Source organism: Pseudophryne corroboree (genome assembly GCF_028390025.1).
Source record: "Pseudophryne corroboree isolate aPseCor3 chromosome 3 unlocalized genomic scaffold, aPseCor3.hap2 SUPER_3_unloc_5, whole genome shotgun sequence".
Lineage (NCBI taxonomy): Eukaryota > Metazoa > Chordata > Amphibia > Anura > Myobatrachidae > Pseudophryne > Pseudophryne corroboree.
The window spans coordinates 134,903-155,913 of NW_026967541.1; the positions used below are offsets into that span (position 1 = coordinate 134,903).

A 21,011-nucleotide genomic window follows, 5' to 3' on the forward strand; every position below is an offset into this window, starting at 1 on the left:
AATTTCCTCCCCCGTATCCTTTATCTGTTCCAAACCATCCCGACAATTGTGTCCAGAGTAACACTGGCCTCCCTGCAAACAGTGTGTCACAAATTCATTTGTGCTCATCGTAAACCTCGTTTAAGACGAACCATATTGACCAAGAGTGCAACCTCAGGCGGTTTGGGATACCCCAATCTTAAGGTTTATTTTAACGCCTGTCAACTTAACCACATAGTGTCCTGGCATCCCCCCCGAGGGATCAGAAAATGAGTTGATATTGAGAACTCTATATTTCAGGGTATCCCCCTGGACTCCCTACTGTGGCTACCCAGGTCCTGCAGACCAGCCTCAGCCTATTCAGTCCCCACGGTTAAATTCACCCTCGGATTGTGGGACAAACTCTGCACCACTTATAATCTTTCCTCATACCCCTCACCTCTGTCACCTATCTGGGGTCACCCCACCTTCCCTCCAGGCAGTGACCGACACATGGCAGCCCCATGGCAATCTCAGGGTGTCACGAGATTTATCCATGTTAAGGGCCATTCTGCACCGACCTCTTTTGGAGATTTTCAAGAACGCCTTGGTATTCCATCCTTGTGTCATTGCCATTACATTCAAATTCTTAGCTTCCTTAAATCACAACTTAAAACTACTCCCACCTCCTTCGAACATATGTGTCTGCTTTCAATTGGCAAAAAGGGGAATTTCTCCACAATTTATAACTCTGTTTTGGCTCCAGATCCTCCTCCCCGTGAACCCCACGAATTAGCCTGGGAATCAGATCTTTCCCATCCATTAGAAGACGAACAATGGGAGAAAATTAGATTGCGCACTGCTAAAGCTTCTATTAGTGTGGCACTTAGGGAGACATGTTACAAAGTTTATACAAGATGGTATCTAGTCCCCTCCAGACTTCATTCCATTTTCCCTGCGACCTCAAATTCATGCTGGAGACTTTGTGGAGAGGCGGGCACTTTTTTCCATGTGTGGTGGACCTGTCCCTCTATTCGCCCTTTCTGGAACACAGTTGGAGCGCTTATGGCTCAATCTGGCGGGCATAACATTGATCTCTCTCCGGAAATTGCTTTACTTCAAGCCCCCATACCGTCACTACCCAAAACCCATGATAGGCTTGTTATGCAATTCTGCATGGCGGCTAAATCCCTGATTGCTAAATGCTGGAAGGATCACAAACCCCCCTCCAAGGCATTATTGATGACTAAGATTAATTATATAGCCAATATGGAATATATTACTAGTTTAAGGAATAACACAGTGGGCCAATTCCACAACGTATGGTCCCCGAGGTATCTCACGCGTTCTTTACTCATCCCCGGACTCTGCTAAAGCTCATATTGCTAATACCTCTACCACTCCCTCTGTTATCATCTTTGCTTAGTCTTACAGCCAACCTCCTGTTTCCTTATCTGTGACTTTCTCAACTTTCCCCTCTTGCTCTAACACTTTCTCTCTTTCTTTTACTTTTCTTATCCTTCTTATTTTTATTTCTACCAAGTTTTCTCTCGGTTTTTGTGTAGTTTATATACTATAGCTGGAAAAAAAAAAAAAGGGAATGATCACACACACGTTTCCATTTCCACAGGATGAATGTTACTATCCTCTGTTACGCTATATTTTCATAGAACTGTATATTTCATTCTAACATTAATCGACAATGTCTTAATGTTATAATTCTATAATGCTATGAGGACAAATTCTCATCTGCTAGTTCTTTATCTTGACCTGTACCTGTGTATGTACAATATTACTTTGATTACTTTGGTTATTGATCATTCTCAATAAAAATTACTATCTTAAAAATGAGGTTGCACCCAGTGTCCACTTAACCATGGACATGTAGACAAGTGGAGCAGGGCAAACTAAGGACTACATGACAGACAGCCCACTGGGTAGATGTATTGCCTCCCGCAGCAACAGCAGTGGCACCAGTAGCAGCATCTCACAAATGCCAACTCGTTCCTAGGCAGGCTACGCTGTGTATCACCAGTTTCCATAAGAGGCACACAGCTGACAACCTCTTATGGAAATTGAGGGACATCATCGCACAATGGCTTACCCCACTTAGACTCTCCTGGGGATTTGTGATATCGGACAATGCCGCCAATATTGTGCATGCATTACATCTGGGCAAATACCAGCACGTCCCATGTTTTGCACATACAATTAATTTGGTGGTGCAGAATTTTTTGAAAAACGACAGGGGCGTGTAGGAGATGCTGTTGGTGGCCCAAAAAATTGTGGGGCACTTTCGACATTCAGACACTGTGTGCCAAAGACTGGAGCGCCAGCAAACACTCCTGAACCTGCCCTGCCATCAGCTGAAGCAAGAGGTGGTAACGAGGTGGAATTCAACACTCTATATGCTTCAGAGGATGGAGGAGCAGCAAAAGGCCAATCCAACACATCCACCTACGATACAGGCAAAGGAGAGGGAATACACCTGACTCAAGCGCAATGGAGAATGATTTCTGTGTTTTGCAAGGTTCTCAAACCCTTCAAACTTGCCACACGTGAAGTCAGTTCAGACACTGCCAGCTTGAGTCAGGTCATTCCCCTCATCAGGCTTTTGCAGAAGCAGCTGGAGAAATTGAAGGAGGAGCTAAGACGGAGCGATTCCATTAAGTATGTGGGAATTGTGGATGGAGGGTTTATATATAAAGAAGCCTTAATGTGTGGCGCACTCTTTTTTGTTTCAAGAATAAATGAAAACATAACTTATTATTTTTATTTAAGATAGATTTTTCAATAGGCATGACATAAGGCAATTGATTGTCAGCCTGGAAAGACAAAAAATAATGAAAGGTATAAAATAATTGATATACCAGCACTACCTATGTATGGGTATATGGGTAGAGCAATAATTGATATAAGCAAGTGAAATAGAAAAGGGATTTAAACACAGGTTTTATTTATCAAATTTATGAGATCCTTTCACAATGGGATTGTGAGCTCAGAAAAAAACTCTTTTAAAGCTGCTCCCTGCAGAGCGTTACTACTGTATACAACCTAAGTGCTCCCTGCAGAGCGTTACTACTGTATACAACCTAAGTGCTCCCTGCAGAGCGTTACTATTAAGTGCTCCCTGCAGAGCATTACTTCTAATGCAATATTTGATGCGTTTTTTGGGTGGACATTTGATACACCCCCAACAACTCTGGTACGTGGGTCCACTAATCTGTGGTGAATTGCGATTTTTTAATGATTTATTCTTGCAAATTTGCACTTTGACAATATATGCTTAGTTTTAAAAAGACCTTCTGTTGCACTTTAATAAAACAATACCATTTGCACACCAGAACAAACAGTACTTCACTATATACTGCTACTTTCTTCCTACTTTTGGGGACGTGACTCAGAATTGAGTGGTGAAGCGTTGGAATATCCTGGAGGAGATCTGCTAGAAAGCAGTGGAAGCAGTACCACAGGCGTATTTGGGTGGGCACGACTGACACCCCACAGAATCTGGTACGTGGGTCTGCCAATTTAGGGGGATTCCAATTTGTTAGATAATCTTTGAAACACATTTGAGTTTATTTAATTAATGTGAGCAGAACTCATTCCGACCTTACTTCACTATATATCGCTCTCTCTTTCATCTGTTGGGTAAAACCACGAGAATTGGAGTGGGGGATTATTACCGAATAAAGAACACCCTCATCAGAGTCTAACACCCGCCTTCCGAAGAGTGAATATTGCCCTAGTAACCCAGGGAGCGCACCACAGCAAAATTTGACTGTACAAACTGATGAGACTGTGCTATAGGCACATGTAGGTAAGCATCCTGTATATCCAGAGATACCATGTAATCTCCCGGTTCCATGGCCAAAACTATGGAGCATAATGTCTCCATGTGGAACCTTGGAAACCAAATGTATTTGTTTAACATTTTGAGATTGAGAATGGGTCGGAATGACCCATTTGGCTTCTGCATCAAAAATAGATTGGAGTAAAACCCCTGTCCCCATTGTGTCGGGGGTACTGGGATAATTACACCAGACTGAAGCAGTTTCTTAACCGCTTCCTGCAGGGCACTGCCTTCGAATCTATTCAAGACGGACTGGTGCAAAAAAACCTTTGAGGAGGCTGCCTCTTGAAGGGGAAACCATAACCGAGAGATACCACCTTCTGCACCTAAGCATCTGTCGTCGACTGCTGCCATATATGTGCAAAATGAAGGAGTCAGCCCCCAACCCTGGAATCCTCCTGCTGGAGGCCAGTACCCTCAGACTGATGGCTTCTGTTCTGGCTTGGAAGCCGGCTGTCTATTGGCCCACTGCTTCCTACCCCTAGTTGACTTATTGAACTGGGGCTGCTTAGGTTCCTCTTTCCCTTTTGCCCTGCCTTGCCATCGAAATGGCCGAAATTTCTAACCCCTAGTCTTAGGGTTATAACTAACCGGAAGTCTGACCTTCTTGGATTCAGCTTCCGATTCTAGAATATCTGTCAATTGTTTTCCAAACAGAATATCACCAGCGAAAGGCAGAGCTTCCAGAACCTTCTTGGATTCTGCATCCGCTTTCCAAGTACGTAGCCAAACTGCTCTACGAGCAGCTACTGTCAAGGCTGATGCTTTAGAAGCAATTGTACCCATATCAATTGCTGCTTCTTCCAAATATTGCGCAGCTTGTTTTATACGTCCTAAAAGAGATTCCGCCTCCCCTGTGAAAGGGGAGAGGCCTTTTTCTAGTTTCTCCGCCCATTCTACCATCGCTCTCGTCATCCAGGCTGAAGCCATAGCTGGCCTTACTACAGCCCCCGAGAGAGAAAAAAATATTTTTCAATAAACCATCTATTCTTCTATCTGTAACATCAGACAGTGAAGTAGACGGCAATGGTAAAACAGATTTACGCACAAGTCGCACAACATGTGCATCTACTTTAGGAGGAACTTCTCTTTTTGAACAATCCGCAGCTATAAAAGGATAATAAGAATCCCATTTTTTCGGAATCTTATATTTTTTACCAGGCGGTGCCCACGGTTCTTCCATCATTTCCGTCAGATCTTCTGATACTGGAAATTCAGTGCTAACTGTCTTTGTTCATTTAAACACAGGTGCTTTAGATTTTGACACTGTCTTGGCTGATTCCTCCAAAGAGAGAATAGCCTTCATTGCATCAATAAGCTCAGCTATATCCTCTGAGCTAAAACCCTCCGACTGATCATCATATGGGGTATTAGAATACACTGTATCCTCATCTGTTGTATCATCTTGTGTAGTCTGCAACATGGATGTATCTACCCTGGTCCTAACAGCCTGGCTACTTGTAGAAGCTACTGGAACCAAATCATAAGGAGGGAGCTGCATGTATGGGTTAATAGTGTAACCTATTCCCTGGGGTGGAACTGCAGGAGTTAATCTGTACAATATTGCAGACAAGGTTTGCGCGAACATACTCCATGGTGGTTCTACTGGTTGTTGAACCGGAGTCTGCTTTTTACTTTGCCGATACGCATAACAGTTTGTACATAACCCATCATAAGCAATAAACTGTTCCATTCCATCTAAAATCCCCATTTTACAAGATAAACATGTTAAGGATGTAGGAGTGCCTGATAAATTATCCTTGTCACTTTTGCCGCTCACAGACATAGTCAATTTTTCAGTGTTTACCAACTACACAATTTGTGACTGAGAATCACACACACACACAAACACACACATATATATATATATATATATATATAGAAGTGAAATCAATCTGACCACAACCGTGCACCTGAATTGAGGTTCAGAATAAAACTGACAACATATAAAAGTCAGCAATCATACTAGCAGTCAGTCACATGTTATATATTAAACATTGTAATATGAGAATATAATCAAACCACAAACAATTACTTTACAAGTAGGAGTACAATTACTGTATTTATGTTTTAACAAGTTTTTCAGACATTTTTGTAGAAAACAACAGTACTGTACAGGCCTCATATGCAATATGTACCAAAATTAACAATTCATACTAACAAGTAGAAGGAATTTTAGTACTGTATAACCCTTACTCAGTAGAGTGGGATACAGGGAGACTCACCCCACTTCCATGATCTATCAATATGCTCGAAAGACGCTGAGTAGATTCAGATGCTACTAGTGTACACTACCGCTCCGGTAACTGATGAGAGACACAGACGCTCAATAACGGACACAGACGCTCAGTGAACGATAAGTGTATGCAGACGCTCCTGTCTGCGACCCGGTCTAGGCGGAAACTCTAGTGTACACAACCGCAGCGGCCCAAGCTGCGACCGAGTACCCTCGTGGTAGCGTCTGAGACGGAAGTGAGGCCATCAGTTCATGGACGGGAGACGCACGGAAACTGGTCATGAACTGGGGGGAGGGGTGACCAGGAGAGCGCCTGACTCCCCTTGTTGACATAAACTCTAGGGATCGCAGCCTCAACCTAGTCCTGGCGCCTATGGTCCCTAAAGCGTAGCGCTGTTGCACTTAAGAGTGGCGGCGCATCAACCACTATTTGTAGTCTCCTCCAATACAGTGCGGCTGTGTCCGGAAACCCCTAGTAAAAGGAAACCGATGCCTTACCTTCTCCCCATGGTCCGGCCACAGCCTGGTAACGTCTGCTGGACCTGCTAGAACATCCGTCACAGACGCCCGCCGAGACAGCACTGTACCGCGAAGGTAAGCATTGTTGCGACCCGGTGGGGAGTTGTTGGAGCAACTCTTTCTAGTATGCGTTTAAGACGCTGTTAAGAAAGATCACTCAAAACAGACTATAAAAGTAAAATAATAAAAGCTTAGGGCTGCCCTAACAGCAGCCCTGTGACCATGGTCCGGCTCCTGCCGCACCAAACAAAAAACTGATTTGACTGAGTCAGTGGGCGGGATTATATGCAAGAGCCCTGATGCATCCTGGGAGGCCAGAAAGCTTGTGACTGTTTGGTGCTATTTCCGCTGTCCCTCCGGCATATCCCAATGTTATCCTGTGGATAACCTGTGGAACCAGCCGGAGAAAAACTGATTTGCCTGAGCCAGGAGGCGGGGATATATGGACAGGCCCGTTGCATACTGGGAGGCTGAAAGCTTTGACCGTTTGTTGCAAATCCGCTGTCACGTCATCATATCCAAATGTTATCCTGTGGATAACCTGTGGATCCTGCCACAGGAACATATATATCTATCTAAGAGGATAGAATTTGATCGGTGTTGTTACACTGTTTTGTTGGCAGGTTACTTGATACTTTTGTCCCCATTGGTTACTATAGGTCACGTGGACGAGGTTCTCTCCGTGTCCCCGGATGTAGCGTGTGTCAGATGACGTCACTTTGATGTACTGGAGTGAGCGACGGATGGCGACATGGGTGGTTCCACCGGGTATATTAACAACACGGGACGTGCACAAGCGTGTAGATGGTGACACTAAAACTACTGGATGATCATTGTGAATGTCTGAGGTATTGATACAATGCAAATTTGTTGAGACATTGTTTCTTTTTCAGATGGAACCATGGGTCGTGCACATGATGCAACTGGCAAAAGGGAGCCATTGGTTTTGCCCGAGACCGGCTTTTGTTTGTTGGTGATCCCTTGTAGACAGTGAGTAGTATCCATCTACAGTGGAAGAAGCATGGACACCAAGAATCTCAGCGGAGGAACAGTGGGCGAAAGTAGATCATGACAAATCGGGACCACAGGCATTTAGGGCGCCTAGCAACCACCAATCGTTCCAAACGCATCAGGACCTGCACCGACAGTACAATGCCGGACCCAGCCAAGCAGTCCCAGATCTTGTGAATTGGAAGGCCACGTGAGATGTGGTGGCACGTCAGACTGGTGCTCTGAAAACCAATCCAAGCCTTTCAGCCACTGTTCCACCGCTGAGAGCATACCTAAAGTCTAACACTAATGTGATAGCTGTTTTTATGGTAATTATTTTGAGCAATAGAGTAGGACCTGCAGTATAGTGGGGTCCCTTGTCGGGGGCTGCAGGCTTAAATGCACTGAGCAATACATGAACTAAAACTCCACTGTTTATTATTGTTAGTTAAAATAGTAATGCAAGACACATTTATGTATGTAGTAAGGCTACTGGGAGACCTTAGATTGAGCAATATTGGATCTGGCCATTGCATTCCCTAAAGTCATAACCTCAGAACTGCACAGAGCAGGAACTATTATTCACAAGTAATTAGAAATGTGTTCATCATGAACAAGTCCACAATCACCGTCTGAAGGTTACACAATTATTTAAAATCTACACAATTGATATTTGAGGATAAAGCCTTTAACAGAAAACACCCCTGAAGAACTCACTATTGATGAAACGCATTGGTGACATGTAATTTGGATTTAGAGTGAATTGGAGTGGATAAGAACAAGTCCGCCCATGCAAGGGTGACAACAAGTGCAAAACGCTTGTCTTATGATTATACAGATATGTACTTGTGATAAGCTTTTACTCTGTTTTACTTGAAGTTCTAGATTCAAATTTAATTTTATTTCTGAATCTTATACGAATTGTATTTGGTGATCTCAGGTCTATTGTATAGCAGAAAATGTTTCATACCTGCATCATCTAACAAAATGCATATAAATTAGGCACTCCACAAAAAACAATACTAATTATATTATATACATACATACATACATACATACATATATAAACATTTATATATAATCACTAATAATACACTTATGCTTGTTACTTTTAATAACATTATAGTGTTGTGTGTAATAACTCTCTACATGAGATATTTGTCATGGATAGCCTTGTGTTAGAAACACCCAACTGAGAACAGGGCTGATGGCGGAGGAGGGTGAAGGATAAGAGATTGCTGTAGTGACTGAGCAATGAGAATATGTGACTTCTGTAATAAGTGTTTATTACTCACCTGTGCTGATATCTGTAGGGATTTCCTCCTCCTTACACTGCTGATCACCCCTCACATACGTGTCTTCTTCTCCCTCTATATCTTGTGCCTTTATATCAGTCACATACGTCTCTTCTTCTCCCTCTATATCTTCTGCCTTTATATCAGTCACATACGTCTCTTCTTCTCCCTCTATATCTTCTGCCTTTATATCAGTCACATACGCCTCTTCTCCCTCTGTATCTTCTGCCTTTATATCAGTCACATACGTCTCTTCTTCTCCTTCTATATCTTCTGCCTTTATATCAGTCACATACGTCTCTTCTTCTCCCTCTATATCTTCTGCCTTTATATCAGTCACATACGTCTCTTCTTCTCCCTCTATATCTTCTGCCTTTATATCAGTCACATAAGTCTCTTCTTCTTCCTCTATATCTTCTGCCTTTATATCAGTCACATAAGTCTCTTCTTCTTCCTCTATATCTTCTGCCTTTATATTAGTCACATACGTCTCTTCTTCTCCCTCTATATCTTCTGCCTTTATATCAGTCACATACGTCTCTTCTTCTCCCTCTATATCTTCTGCCTTTATATCTGTCACACACGTCTCTTCTTCTCCCTCTATATCTTCTGCCTTTATATCAGTCACATACGTCTCTTCTTCTCACTCTATATCTTCTGCCTTTATATCTGTCACATACGTCTCTTCTTCTCCCTCTATATCTTCTGCCTTTATATCTGTCACATACGTCTCTTCTTCTCCCTCTATATCTTCTGTGTTAATATCAGACAGACGTTGTACCTTAAAAAAAAATCAAGAAACACTATAATGACATTTGCATACAGTTAGATTAGACTGAGGTGAAACAGTATAATATCAGTGTATAAGACACACAGCTCCTCTACAGATCATATAGTGACAGTCACTTTGGTATATTGGGGAGACCCTAAATCCCACCTACCTGATCCTCCTGTGGGATCCTGTGATTCTCCTCTGTACAGTCCTGGGAATACAGAGGACGGGGACATCTCTCTGGGGTATCTCTGTTACTGGGCCCATCTGTAGGAGACACACAATGACTGAGTACAGTGTATATATGTGATTATCAGATGATGTGTGTATATAGGGGGCCCCCATACCTGCTCTCCACTGTACATTACATGACAGTCTACTCTTACCCAGTGATGTGGGCGGGTGATTCTCCATTATCACGTCGTTGTACAGACCCCTGTGTTCCTCTATATACTCCCCGTCCTGCATGGAGACATAGACAGTGACATCCTGACACCTTATAGGAACCTGACACACACAGTGATACAGTCATCACCCAGACACATCCCCTGGTGTTACTGTATAATGCCCCATTCCCAGCAGTCACCTCTCCAGTCATCACCCAGACACATCCCCTGGTGTTACTGTATAATGCCCCATTCCCAGCAGTCACGTCTCCAGTCATCACCCAGACACATCCCCTGGTGTTACTGTATAATGTCCAATTCCCAGCAGTCAACTCTCCAGTCATCACCCACACACGTCACCTGGTGTTACTGTATAATTTCCCATTCCCAGCAGTCACCTCTCCAATCATCACCCAGACACATACCCCGGTGTTACTGTATAATGTCCCATTCCCAGCAGTCACCTCTCCAGTCATCACTCGGACACGTCCCCTGGTGTTACTGTATAATGTCCCATTCCCGGCAGTCACCTCTCCAGTCATCACCCGGACACATCCCCTGGTGTTACTAAATAATTCTCAATTCCCAGAAGTCACCTCTCCAGTCATTACCTGGACACGTCCCCCGGTGTTATTGTATAATGCCCCATTCCCAGCAGTAACCTCTCCAGTCATCACCCAGACACGTCCCCCGGTGTTACTGTTTACTGTCCCTATCCCAGCAGTCACCTCTCCAGTCATCAACCAGACACATCTCCTGGTGTTACTGTATAATGTCCCATTCCCAGCAGTCACCTCTCCAGTCACCACCCAGACACATCCCCCGGTGTTACTGTATAATGTCCCATTCCCAGCAGTTACCTCTCCAGTCAGCAGCTGAATGATCTTGTTGGTGAGTTCCAGGATCTTCTTGTCACTGTGTCTCTCATCAGTGAGTGAGATGGAGGCACCGTAATGGGGCTCTGTGTCCTTCTCAGTCCTACTGACACACAGGGACGGCTGCTGGGTGTCTCACACTCACTGGATGTCTTCCTTACTACTGTGTAATCCTGCGAAATGGGGGAGACATCAATATCACTGAAAATACTCCCAGATCCCCTCACCTCCCCAGTCATGTCCCTGTACTATGACTATAGATATGTGATGTCACTGTGACACTCCCAGATCGCCTCACCTTCCCAGTCATGTCCCTGGACTATGACTATAGATATACGTGATGCCACTGTGACACACCCAGATCCCCTCACCTTCCCAGTCATGTCCCTATATTATTATTATAGATATAAGTGACGTCACAGTGACACTCCCAGGAGTGTGATATACATTTGCTTCATTCTGCTCCAATTATCATCTGTTACACATGCCATGGATATTTTGGTCTCTGCTTTAATATATCCTAGAATTTGAGCAATATTTTCAATCCCCACAACTACATATAATAAAATTAATAATAGTAATAATGGGATTTTAATTACCTACCGGTAAATCCTTTTCTCTTAGTCCGTAGAGGATGCTGGGGTCCACATTAGTACCATGGGGTATAGACGGATCCCTTGGGAGCCATGGACACTTTAAGATTGGTGTGGGCTGGCTCCTTCCTCTAGGCCCCTCCTACCAGACCCAGTCTAGAAACTGTGACCGAGGAGACGGACATACTTTGAGAGAAGGAAATATATATAGTGGTGACAGTGGTGAGATTCACACCAGCTCACACATAACAACAGAAAAACCAAGCTAACCAGCTTAAAACAAGTCAGCAACGGCTGAACCAACAATACTGAACCAATACGAAGCACAGGATCCTCTACAGACTACGAGAAAAGGATTTACCGGTAGGTAATTAAAATCCTATTTTCTCTTACGTCCTAGAAGATGCTGGGGTCCACATTAGTACCATGGGGATGTACCAAAGCTCCCAGTACGGGAGGGAGAGGGCTGAGGTTCCTCCAGAACCGCTTGATCAAACTTTAGTTCCCCAGAGGCCAAAGTATCGAAACTGTAGAACTTAGTAAACGTGTTCGACCCAGAACAAGTAGCTGCTCTGCAAAGTTGTTAAGCCGAGACACCCCGGGCAGCCGCCCAGGAAGAACCCACTTTACGAGTAGAGTGGGACTTAACAGATTTTGAACACTGTAAGCCTGCCATAGAATAAGCATACTGGATAGTAAACCTGATCCAGCGAGAAATCGTCTGCTTAGAAGCAGGACACTCAAACTTGTTGGAATCATACAGGACAAACAGAGCGTCCGACTTTCTGTGACGAGAAGTTCTCTTCACATAAATCTTCAAAGCCCTCACAACATCCAAGGATTTTGAAGTAATTGAGGAGTCAGTAGCCACTGGCACCACAATAGGTTGGTTGATATGAAAAGCCGACACAACCTTCGGCAGAAATTGCTGACGCATCCTGAGCTCAGCTCTATCTTCCTGAAAAATCAAGTAGGGGCTCTTGCAGGACAATGCCCCCAATTCCGACACACGTCTAGCAGATGCCAATGCCAAAAGCGTGACTGCCTTCCAAGTGAGAAATTTGACTTCAACCTCCTGTAAAGGTTCGAACCAATCCGACTGGAGGAACTGCAACACCACATTAAGATCCCAAGGTGCCGTAGGAGGCACAAAGGGAGGCTGGATGAGCAGAACCCATTTTAAGAAAGTCTGAACTTCAGGGAGGACAGCCAATTGTTTCTGGAAGAAAATGGACAAAGCCGAAATCTGGACTTTAATGTAGCCCAAACGCAGGCCCACATCCACACCTGCTTGCAGAAAGAGGAGAAAACGCCCTAGTTGAAACTCCACCGTAGGAAACTACTTGGATTCACACCAAGACATGTACTTTTTGCAAATTCGATGGTAATGTTTAGACGTTACTCTTTTCCTAGCCTGTTTCAGGGTAGGAATAACCTTGTTCGGAATGCCCTTCCGAGCTAAGATCTGGCGTTCAATTTCTATGCCTTCAAACGTAGCCGCGGTAAGTCTTGATAAGCGAACCGCCCCTGTTGCAGAAGGTCCTCTCAAAGAGGAAGAGGCCTTGGATCTTCCAGCAGTAACTCCAGAAGATCCACGTACCAAGCCCTTCTTGGCCAGTCCAGAGCAATGAGGATCGCCTGAATTCTTGTTCTTTTGATTAGTTTGAGAATACTTCGGTTGAGTGGAAGTGGAGGGAACACATACACTGACTGGAACACCCACGGAGTTACCAGGGCGTCCACTGCCACTGCTTGTGGGTCTCTCGACCCGGAACAGTACCTCCCTAGCTTCTTATTGAGGCGGGAGGCCATTTTGTCTATTTGAGGTATGCCTCAAAGACTTGTCACCTCTGCGAACACCTCTGGGTGGAGGCCCCACTCTTCTGGATGAAGATCGCTGACAGCGCCACTTCGTGCTTTTCTTGTTACCTCTGACATTGCAGCTCTGCTCTTCGTTCCGCCTTGTTGGTTTATGTAGGCCACAGTCGTTACATTGTCCGACTGAACCTGAATGGCCTGATCTTTCAGAAGATGTGCCGCTTGTAGAAGACCGTTGTACACAGCCCTTAGTTCCAGAATGTTTATTGGGAAAATGGATTCCAGACTTGACCACTTTCCTTGGAAGTTTTCCCCTTGGGTGACTGCTCACCAACCTCTGAGACTTGCATCCGTGGTTAGGAGGATCCAATTCTGAATCCCGAACCTGCGGCCCTCTAGTAGGTGAGAGGTCTGCAGCCACCCTGGGCACAGTTCCTATAACTGAGGTCTGGAGGAGGGATATTGAGGGAGGAGCCAGTTCACGCCCCTTAAAAGTCTTAAAGTGCCCATGTCTCCTGCGGATCCCGTCTATACCCCATGGTTCTATGGTTCTTTGAATGTCCCCAGCATCCTCTACGGACTAAGAGAAAAGGATTTACCGGTAGGAATTAAAATCCTATTTTTTCCTTGAAACAGAATTTCCCATTCAATGTCCCTCAATGCTTCCTTCATCATGTCAAAGTTGGCTTTGCTGAAGTTTAGAGTCCTAGTTGAGCCAGTATAGGATATGAGGTGGAACCGGATAACGCAAATGTTTGAATAGCTACCAGCAGTATCGTACCCTTCGCCTGAGAAGCTAGTAATCCCGAGCCGAAGAATCCGTGAGGCGGGAAAACTAGAAACTCTAGTCCGCCCCCTTGGCAACCTAACTCATTCTAGCGGCCTAGGCATGATATCACCGGGATGTTTGAGTGAAACCACTTCCCCCACCTGTCTGATCCCCAGGCAACGAGGTCCACCATCAAACCGAAGGCTTTGAGAAGGCAGAACCCGAATCTGTCCCTGGGAACCTGGCGGTGCAGGTTTTCTGGATTTTCCCCAATGTCCTCTAAAGGAAGTGGAGGAACCCTTGGATTTATGTGTAACCCTTGCGGTTCAAATGTGTTGCAGTGTATGCGGAGGATACAATATTCTGGTTAGTACTGAAGAAAGACATGTCGACTTACCTGCAGTCAGCTGGGATAGTTAGGTATCCAGCACGTCCCCACCAGGGTCTCACCTGTGAAGGACAGACTCGCCATACCTTACTCTGTATCCGCAGTCCATTAGTGTCGCCACCATCCCCTGCATGTCTAAGCCGCCAGGACAGAAGACCCTGCGTCATGCAGGCCAAACTCCGTCACGGCCACCAGCCGAGAAGTCTGTAGAATCCTGTATGTGACACAGAAACAAGGAAATGTCACAGTCATACCTAGAACCTAAATCATCAAGTAAGGAGCCTGACCAAGTTACTGAGTTACACCTGTATGTACAGTATTAGAGAGTAGTCTCAATCTGCGATCAGCCCAATCCCTTATGGAGGTTGTACCTTATGGATAGATAACACAACCCTCTTTGACAATTTAGACACTCTTTAGGGATGTGAAATACGGGTGTATTCAATTGGTGTCGAATCCTTTGTGTTGTCGAAACCGGGGCTCTTTCGACGAAAAAACAATGTCAAATTGCATTCGACAATTCAACACGTTTTCGACAAAAAAACGTTGGATCCATTTCGACATTTGACAATTCGACAGTCAAATTATTTTTAATAAGATTCCTCATCCCTAATAGCCTCAATCATATGTTACACCCCTCATATGCATTATTTGGGCAAGACTACGCTTTCTAGGGTACAGAGTTGGGGTGAGAGGCACAGCTGTGGCTCCTTCCCAGTATGGGATATATGTGTATAAAAATACGGTATAGTACACCTTGCTGAGGCCACCCCTGGGGTCCTGCCCCAGAAGCCTGATCAGTACAGTTTTGAGGATAGTATAGATTCCCCGGTAGAAGATACATTCTGCAGCACAAGACTCAGAGTCCCTAGATATGATTATGTGAGATATACATATTTACACACAGAGACAGGAAAATGTCAGACACAGTTTCCCCCAGAGCACCTTCAGCGAGTCACAGAGTACAAGGAGCCAGCCACACAGCGCCCCTGTAGGCAGTTATTATGATAAAAGCCCGGCGCTGACTAACTAACCTTAATAGGGTACTCAGTACTATAATCACCCTCCCCCCTCTTCCCTGTCTATAACACCCTGGTACCGCAGAGGTATGCTGGATTTATGTGGAGGGCAGCGTTCTGTTCCTATGATCTGCAGGGAGAAAATGGCGCTGGTGAGTGCTGCATCCGCTATGAGGAGAAGCTCCGCCCCCTGTAATGGCGCATCTTCCCGCACTTAGAGATTATACTGGTCTGAGGTATTTCTGCAGCAAACAGTGGATTAGACCTTGAAAGTTATTTTGACCAGTGTAGGGTATTGCGCTGGCCCAGGATGCCCCTCACTGCGCCTAACACCGTGTGTCCGCTGAGCCTTCCGGAGAACAGCCTGTCAGAGATGTGCCCCCACCCTTGTGCCGCCATTCTCGCGGCGACCCGTTTCCCGGGGCACCGGCGTTATAATCACCACTCTTCTTTCTTCTGGCTCTGTTAGGGGGTGGCGGCCGTGCTGCGGGAGTGAGCGGTCGCCTCGTGGGCTTGTGATCAGCACCCTCAGGAGCTCAGTGTCCTGTCAGCGGAGAGAGAGAACCATTAACTTCCAGAGTTGGTTCCTACTCCCCCCCCTAAGTCCCACGAAGCAGGGAGGCTGTCAGCAGCCTGCCTGTACCTAACAAACTCTTAGAAAATACTAAAACTAGAAAAACTCCTAGGAGCTCCCCTAGCTGTGACCGGCTCCTCTGGGCACATTTTCTAAACTGAGTCTGGTAGGAGGGGCATAGAGGGAGGAGCCAGTACACACTATTAAACTCTTAAAGTGCCTATGGCTCCCAAAGGACCCGTCTATACCCCATGGTACTAAATGGACCCCAGCATCCTCTAGGACATAAGAGAAACATAATATAAATACCTGTTTCCATTACTGCTTGCCAGTGTACACAGGCGGCTATAGTGGGTCTGCCCCAGGAGGGTCCCATATGCCACCCCTGCGTGTTTGCAGCACCATGAACCAGGAGACCCCCCTAGTGGGGCCGCGGTTTGTAATCACCACATTCCTCACCTTCAGGCTACTATTAGGGGTGTGCGGCGATTGTGACCGCTAAGGCGCAGTGCCTGCTGTACAACAACCTCTCAGGACGGTGATCCTGCAGCGGGGAAGCGGCTCTGACACCTTGCAAGGCCGGTGACCGCACCCCCCTCCTAACTCCCACGGTGCAGGTATACCGTTACCCATCTCCGGTATACAGTATACAGAAAATAACAAAGATTGAAAAGAAACTAAAGAATACTCTCTGGATCCCCAGGGTGGCATCCTCTCCTGAGGGCACATTTTCTACACTGCCTGTGGGAGGGGCATAGAGGGGAGGAGCCAGCACACCCAGTGGAAGAAATTTAAAGTGCACTGGCTCCTTTGGATCCCATCTATACCCCATCATACTAGATTATCCCAATATCCCTTATGGATGCTAGAGAAACAATAATAATAGTACACCACAGGCTGCTCCCCCTGTATAATAATAATAACAGGACACCACAGGCTGCTCCCCCTGTATAATAATAATAATAACAACAACAACAGGACACCACAGGCTGCTGCTCCTGTATAATAATAACAACAGGAGACCACAGGCCGCTCCATCTGTATAATAACAACATGACACTACATGCCGCTCCCCCTGTATGAAAATAACAACAGGACACCACAGGATACTTCTCCTGTATAATAAAAATAATAATAATAATAATAATAATAATAACTGGACACCACAGGCTGCTCCTCCTGTAGAATAATAATAATTGGACACCACAAGTGGCTCCCCCTGTATGATAAAAATAACTGGATTCCACAGGCTGCTCCTCTTGTATAACAATAATAACAGGACACCACAGGCTGCTCCTCCTGTATAATAATAATAATAACAGGATGCCACAGGCTGCTCCTCCTGTATAATAATAACAGCACACCACAGGCTGATCACCCTGTATAATAATAATAATAACAAGACACCACAGGCTGCTCCCTCTGTATAATAATAATAATAATAATAATAATAATAACAGGACACCACAGGCTGCTCCCTCTGTATATTATGACAGCACAGGATGCTACCCCTGTATATTATGACAACACAGGCCGCTACACCTGTATACTATGACAGCACAGGATAATACCCCTGTATATTATGACACCACAGGATGCTACAACTGTATATTATGACAACACAGGCCGCCCCACCTGTACAGTATGACAGCACAAGATTCTACCCCTGTATATTATGACAAAACAGGCCGCTCCTCCTGTATACCATGACAGCACAGGATGCTACAACTGTATATTATGACAACACAGGCTGCTCCTCCTGTATACTATAATAGCACAGGATGCTACCCCTGTATTACGGTAACGGCGGGGTCTGCGCCACCTGTATTACGGTAACAGCGGGGTCTACACCACCTGTATTACAGTAACGGCGGGGTCTGCTCCCACTGTATTACGGTAATGGCGGGGTCTGCACCACCTGCGTTACGGTAACAGCAGGGTCTGCGCCACCTGTATTACGGTAACGGTGGGGTCTGCGTCACCTGTATTACGGTAACGGTGGATCTGCGTCGCCTTTATTAAGGTAACAGCGGGGTTTCCGCTGCCTGTATTACGGTAAGAGAGGGGTCTGCACCACCTGTATTACAGTAACAGCAAGGTCTGCTCCCCCTGTATTACGGTAACGGCGGGGTCTGCTCCACCTGTATTATGGTAATGGCGTGGTCTGCGCCACCTGTATTACGGTAACGGCGGGTCCTGCACCACATGTATTACGATAACGGCGGGGTCTGCGCCACATGTATAACGGTAACGGCGGGGTCTGCGCCACCTGTATTACGGTAACGGCGGGGTCCGCGCCACCTGTATTATGGTAACGGCGGGGTCTGCGCCACCTGTATTACAGTAATGGCGGGCTCTGCGCCTTCTGTATTACGGTAACGGCGGGGTCTGTGCCACCTGTATTACGGTAACGGCGGGGCCTGCGCCACCTGTATTACGGTAACGGCGGGGCCTGCGCTACCTGTATTACGGTAACGGCGGGGTCTGCGCTACCTGTATTACGGTAACACCAGGGTCTGCGCTACCTGTATTACGGTAACAGCGGGGCCTGTGCCACCTGTATTACGGGAACATTGGGGTCTGTGCCACCTGTATTACGGTAAACGGGGTCTGCGCCACCTGTATTACGGTAACGGCGGGGTCTGCGCCACCTGTATTACGGTAACGGTGGTGTCTGCGCCACCTGTATTATGGTAACGGCGGGGTCTGATACACCTGTATTACGGTAACGGCGGGGCCTGCGCCACCTGTATTATGGTAACGGCGGGGTCTGCACCACCTGTATTACGGTAACGGCGGGGCCTGCGCCACCTGTATTACGGTAACGGCGGGGCCTGCGCTACCTGTATTACGGTAACACCGGGGTCTGCGCTACCTGTATTACGGTAACAGCGGGGCCTGTGCCACCTGTATTACGGGAACATTGGGGTCTGTGCCACCTGTATTACGGTAAACGGGGTCTGCGCCACCTGTATTACGGTAACGGCGGGGTCTGTGCCACCTGTATTACGGTAACGGCGGGGCCTGCGCCACCTGTATTACGGTAACGGCGGGGCCTGCGCTACCTGTATTACGGTAACGGCGGGGTCTGCGCTACCTGTATTACGGTAACACCAGGGTCTGCGCTACCTGTATTACGGTAACAGCGGGGCCTGTGCCACCTGTATTACGGGAACATTGGGGTCTGTGCCACCTGTATTACGGTAAACGGGGTCTGCGCCACCTGTATTACGGTAACGGCGGGGTCTGCGCCACCTGTATTACGGTAACGGTGGTGTCTGCGCCACCTGTATTATGGTAACGGCGGGGTCTGATACACCTGTATTACGGTAACGGCGGGGCCTGCGCCACCTGTATTATGGTAACGGCGGGGTCTGCACCACCTGTATTACGGTAACGGCGGGGCCTGCGCCACCTGTATTACGGTAACGGCGGGGCCTGCGCTACCTGTATTACGGTAACACCGGGGTCTGCGCTACCTGTATTACGGTAACAGCGGGGCCTGTGCCACCTGTATTACGGGAACATTGGGGTCTGTGCCACCTGTAATACGGTAAACGGGGTCTGCGCCACCTGTATTACGGTAACGGCGGGGTCAGCGCCACCTGTATTACGGTAACGGTGGTGTCTGCGCCACCTGTATTATGGTAACGGCGGGGTCTGATGCACCTGTATTACGGTAACGGCGGGGCCTGCGCCACCTGTATTATGGTAACGGCGGGGTCTGCACCACCTGTATTACGGTAACGGCGGGGCCTGCGCCACCTGTATTACGGTAACGGCGGGGCCTGCGCTACCTGTATTACGGTAACACCGGGGTCTGCGCTACCTGTATTACGGTAACAGCGGGGCCTGTGCCACCTGTATTACGGGAACATTGGGGTCTGCGCCACCTGTATTACGGTAAACGGGATCTGCGCCACCTGTATTACGGTAACGGCGGGGTCTGCGCCACCTGTATTACGGTAACGTCAGGGTCTGCACCACTTGTATTACGGTAACGGCGGGGTCTGCTCCACCTGTATTACGGTAACGGCGGGGTCTGCTCCACCTGTATTACAGTAATGGCGGGGTCTGCGCCACATGTATTACGGTAATAGGACACTAGAGTGTCAGACACCTGTATTACGGTAACGGCGGGGTCTGCGCCACCTGTATTACGGTAACGGCGGGGTCTGCACCACCTGTATTACAGTAATAGGACACTAGAGTGTCAGCCACCTGTACAGGGATAATGCAGCACCAGAGGCTGCTCCAGCTGCACTATAACAAGGCACCAGAGGCTGCTCCCCCTGTAGTACAGAACCTGACACCAGAGCTGCTCAGCCTATAGAATAATAATAATAATATCATTACCTGCTGCCAGACACAGCAATGGCTGCTCTCTGCTCCTGCTGCCTTGTGGGAATGATAGAAGGAAGGCGGAGCTCAGACCAGGGGAAAATGGCCGCCGCTCCTGACGTCACTACACGGCCAGGGAACCTATTGCTGCTGCAGCTGCTGCCGAGCTGGTCTACAAGAAAATGGCCGCCGGCCTCCTGCACTGAGGACATGTGCGGTAATACTGATTACAGAAGGCGGAGTTGAGGGCGGGGCATGGGAGGGGCCAGACGCTAGGAAGCAGCCTGTGCCAATCATTCCCTACTTCCGGCCTGAGCGGTCCACCTTACTTCCGGTCACTGCATTCCGTTCCACACACAGGAAGATCAGGTGATGGTTGGTTCTAAATCGCGGTTCTAGCATCTACCATCAGGTAATGGCGTCAGGGGGAGCAGCCTGTAGTGTCCTGTTATTATTATTATTATTATACAGGGGGAGCAGTCTATGGTTTCCTGTTATTATTATAATACAGAGGGAGTGGTCTGTGAGGTCCTGCTATTATTATTATTATACAGGAGGAGCAGCCTGTGGTGTCCTATTATACAGTGGGAGCAGTCGATGTTGTCCTGTTGATGTTGTTATACAG

General features: G+C 46.8%; 1 protein-coding gene and 1 long non-coding RNA gene across 2 annotated transcripts in view; one reads left to right on the forward strand and one right to left on the reverse strand.

Annotated features, from left to right (window-relative positions):
* Nucleotides 1–21,011, forward strand: part of LOC134984352 (zinc finger protein 585A-like) — a 104,533-nt gene that overhangs the window by 43,227 nt on the left and 40,295 nt on the right. The window lies entirely within an intron of this gene.
* LOC134984354 (uncharacterized) lies at nucleotides 9,796–20,448 on the reverse strand. The gene is made up of 4 exons (XR_010191741.1): nucleotides 20,402–20,448; nucleotides 10,870–11,057; nucleotides 10,010–10,085; nucleotides 9,796–9,890 (listed from the first exon to the last, which is right to left on the reverse strand). It is a non-coding gene; the product is annotated as an uncharacterized LOC134984354 (long non-coding RNA).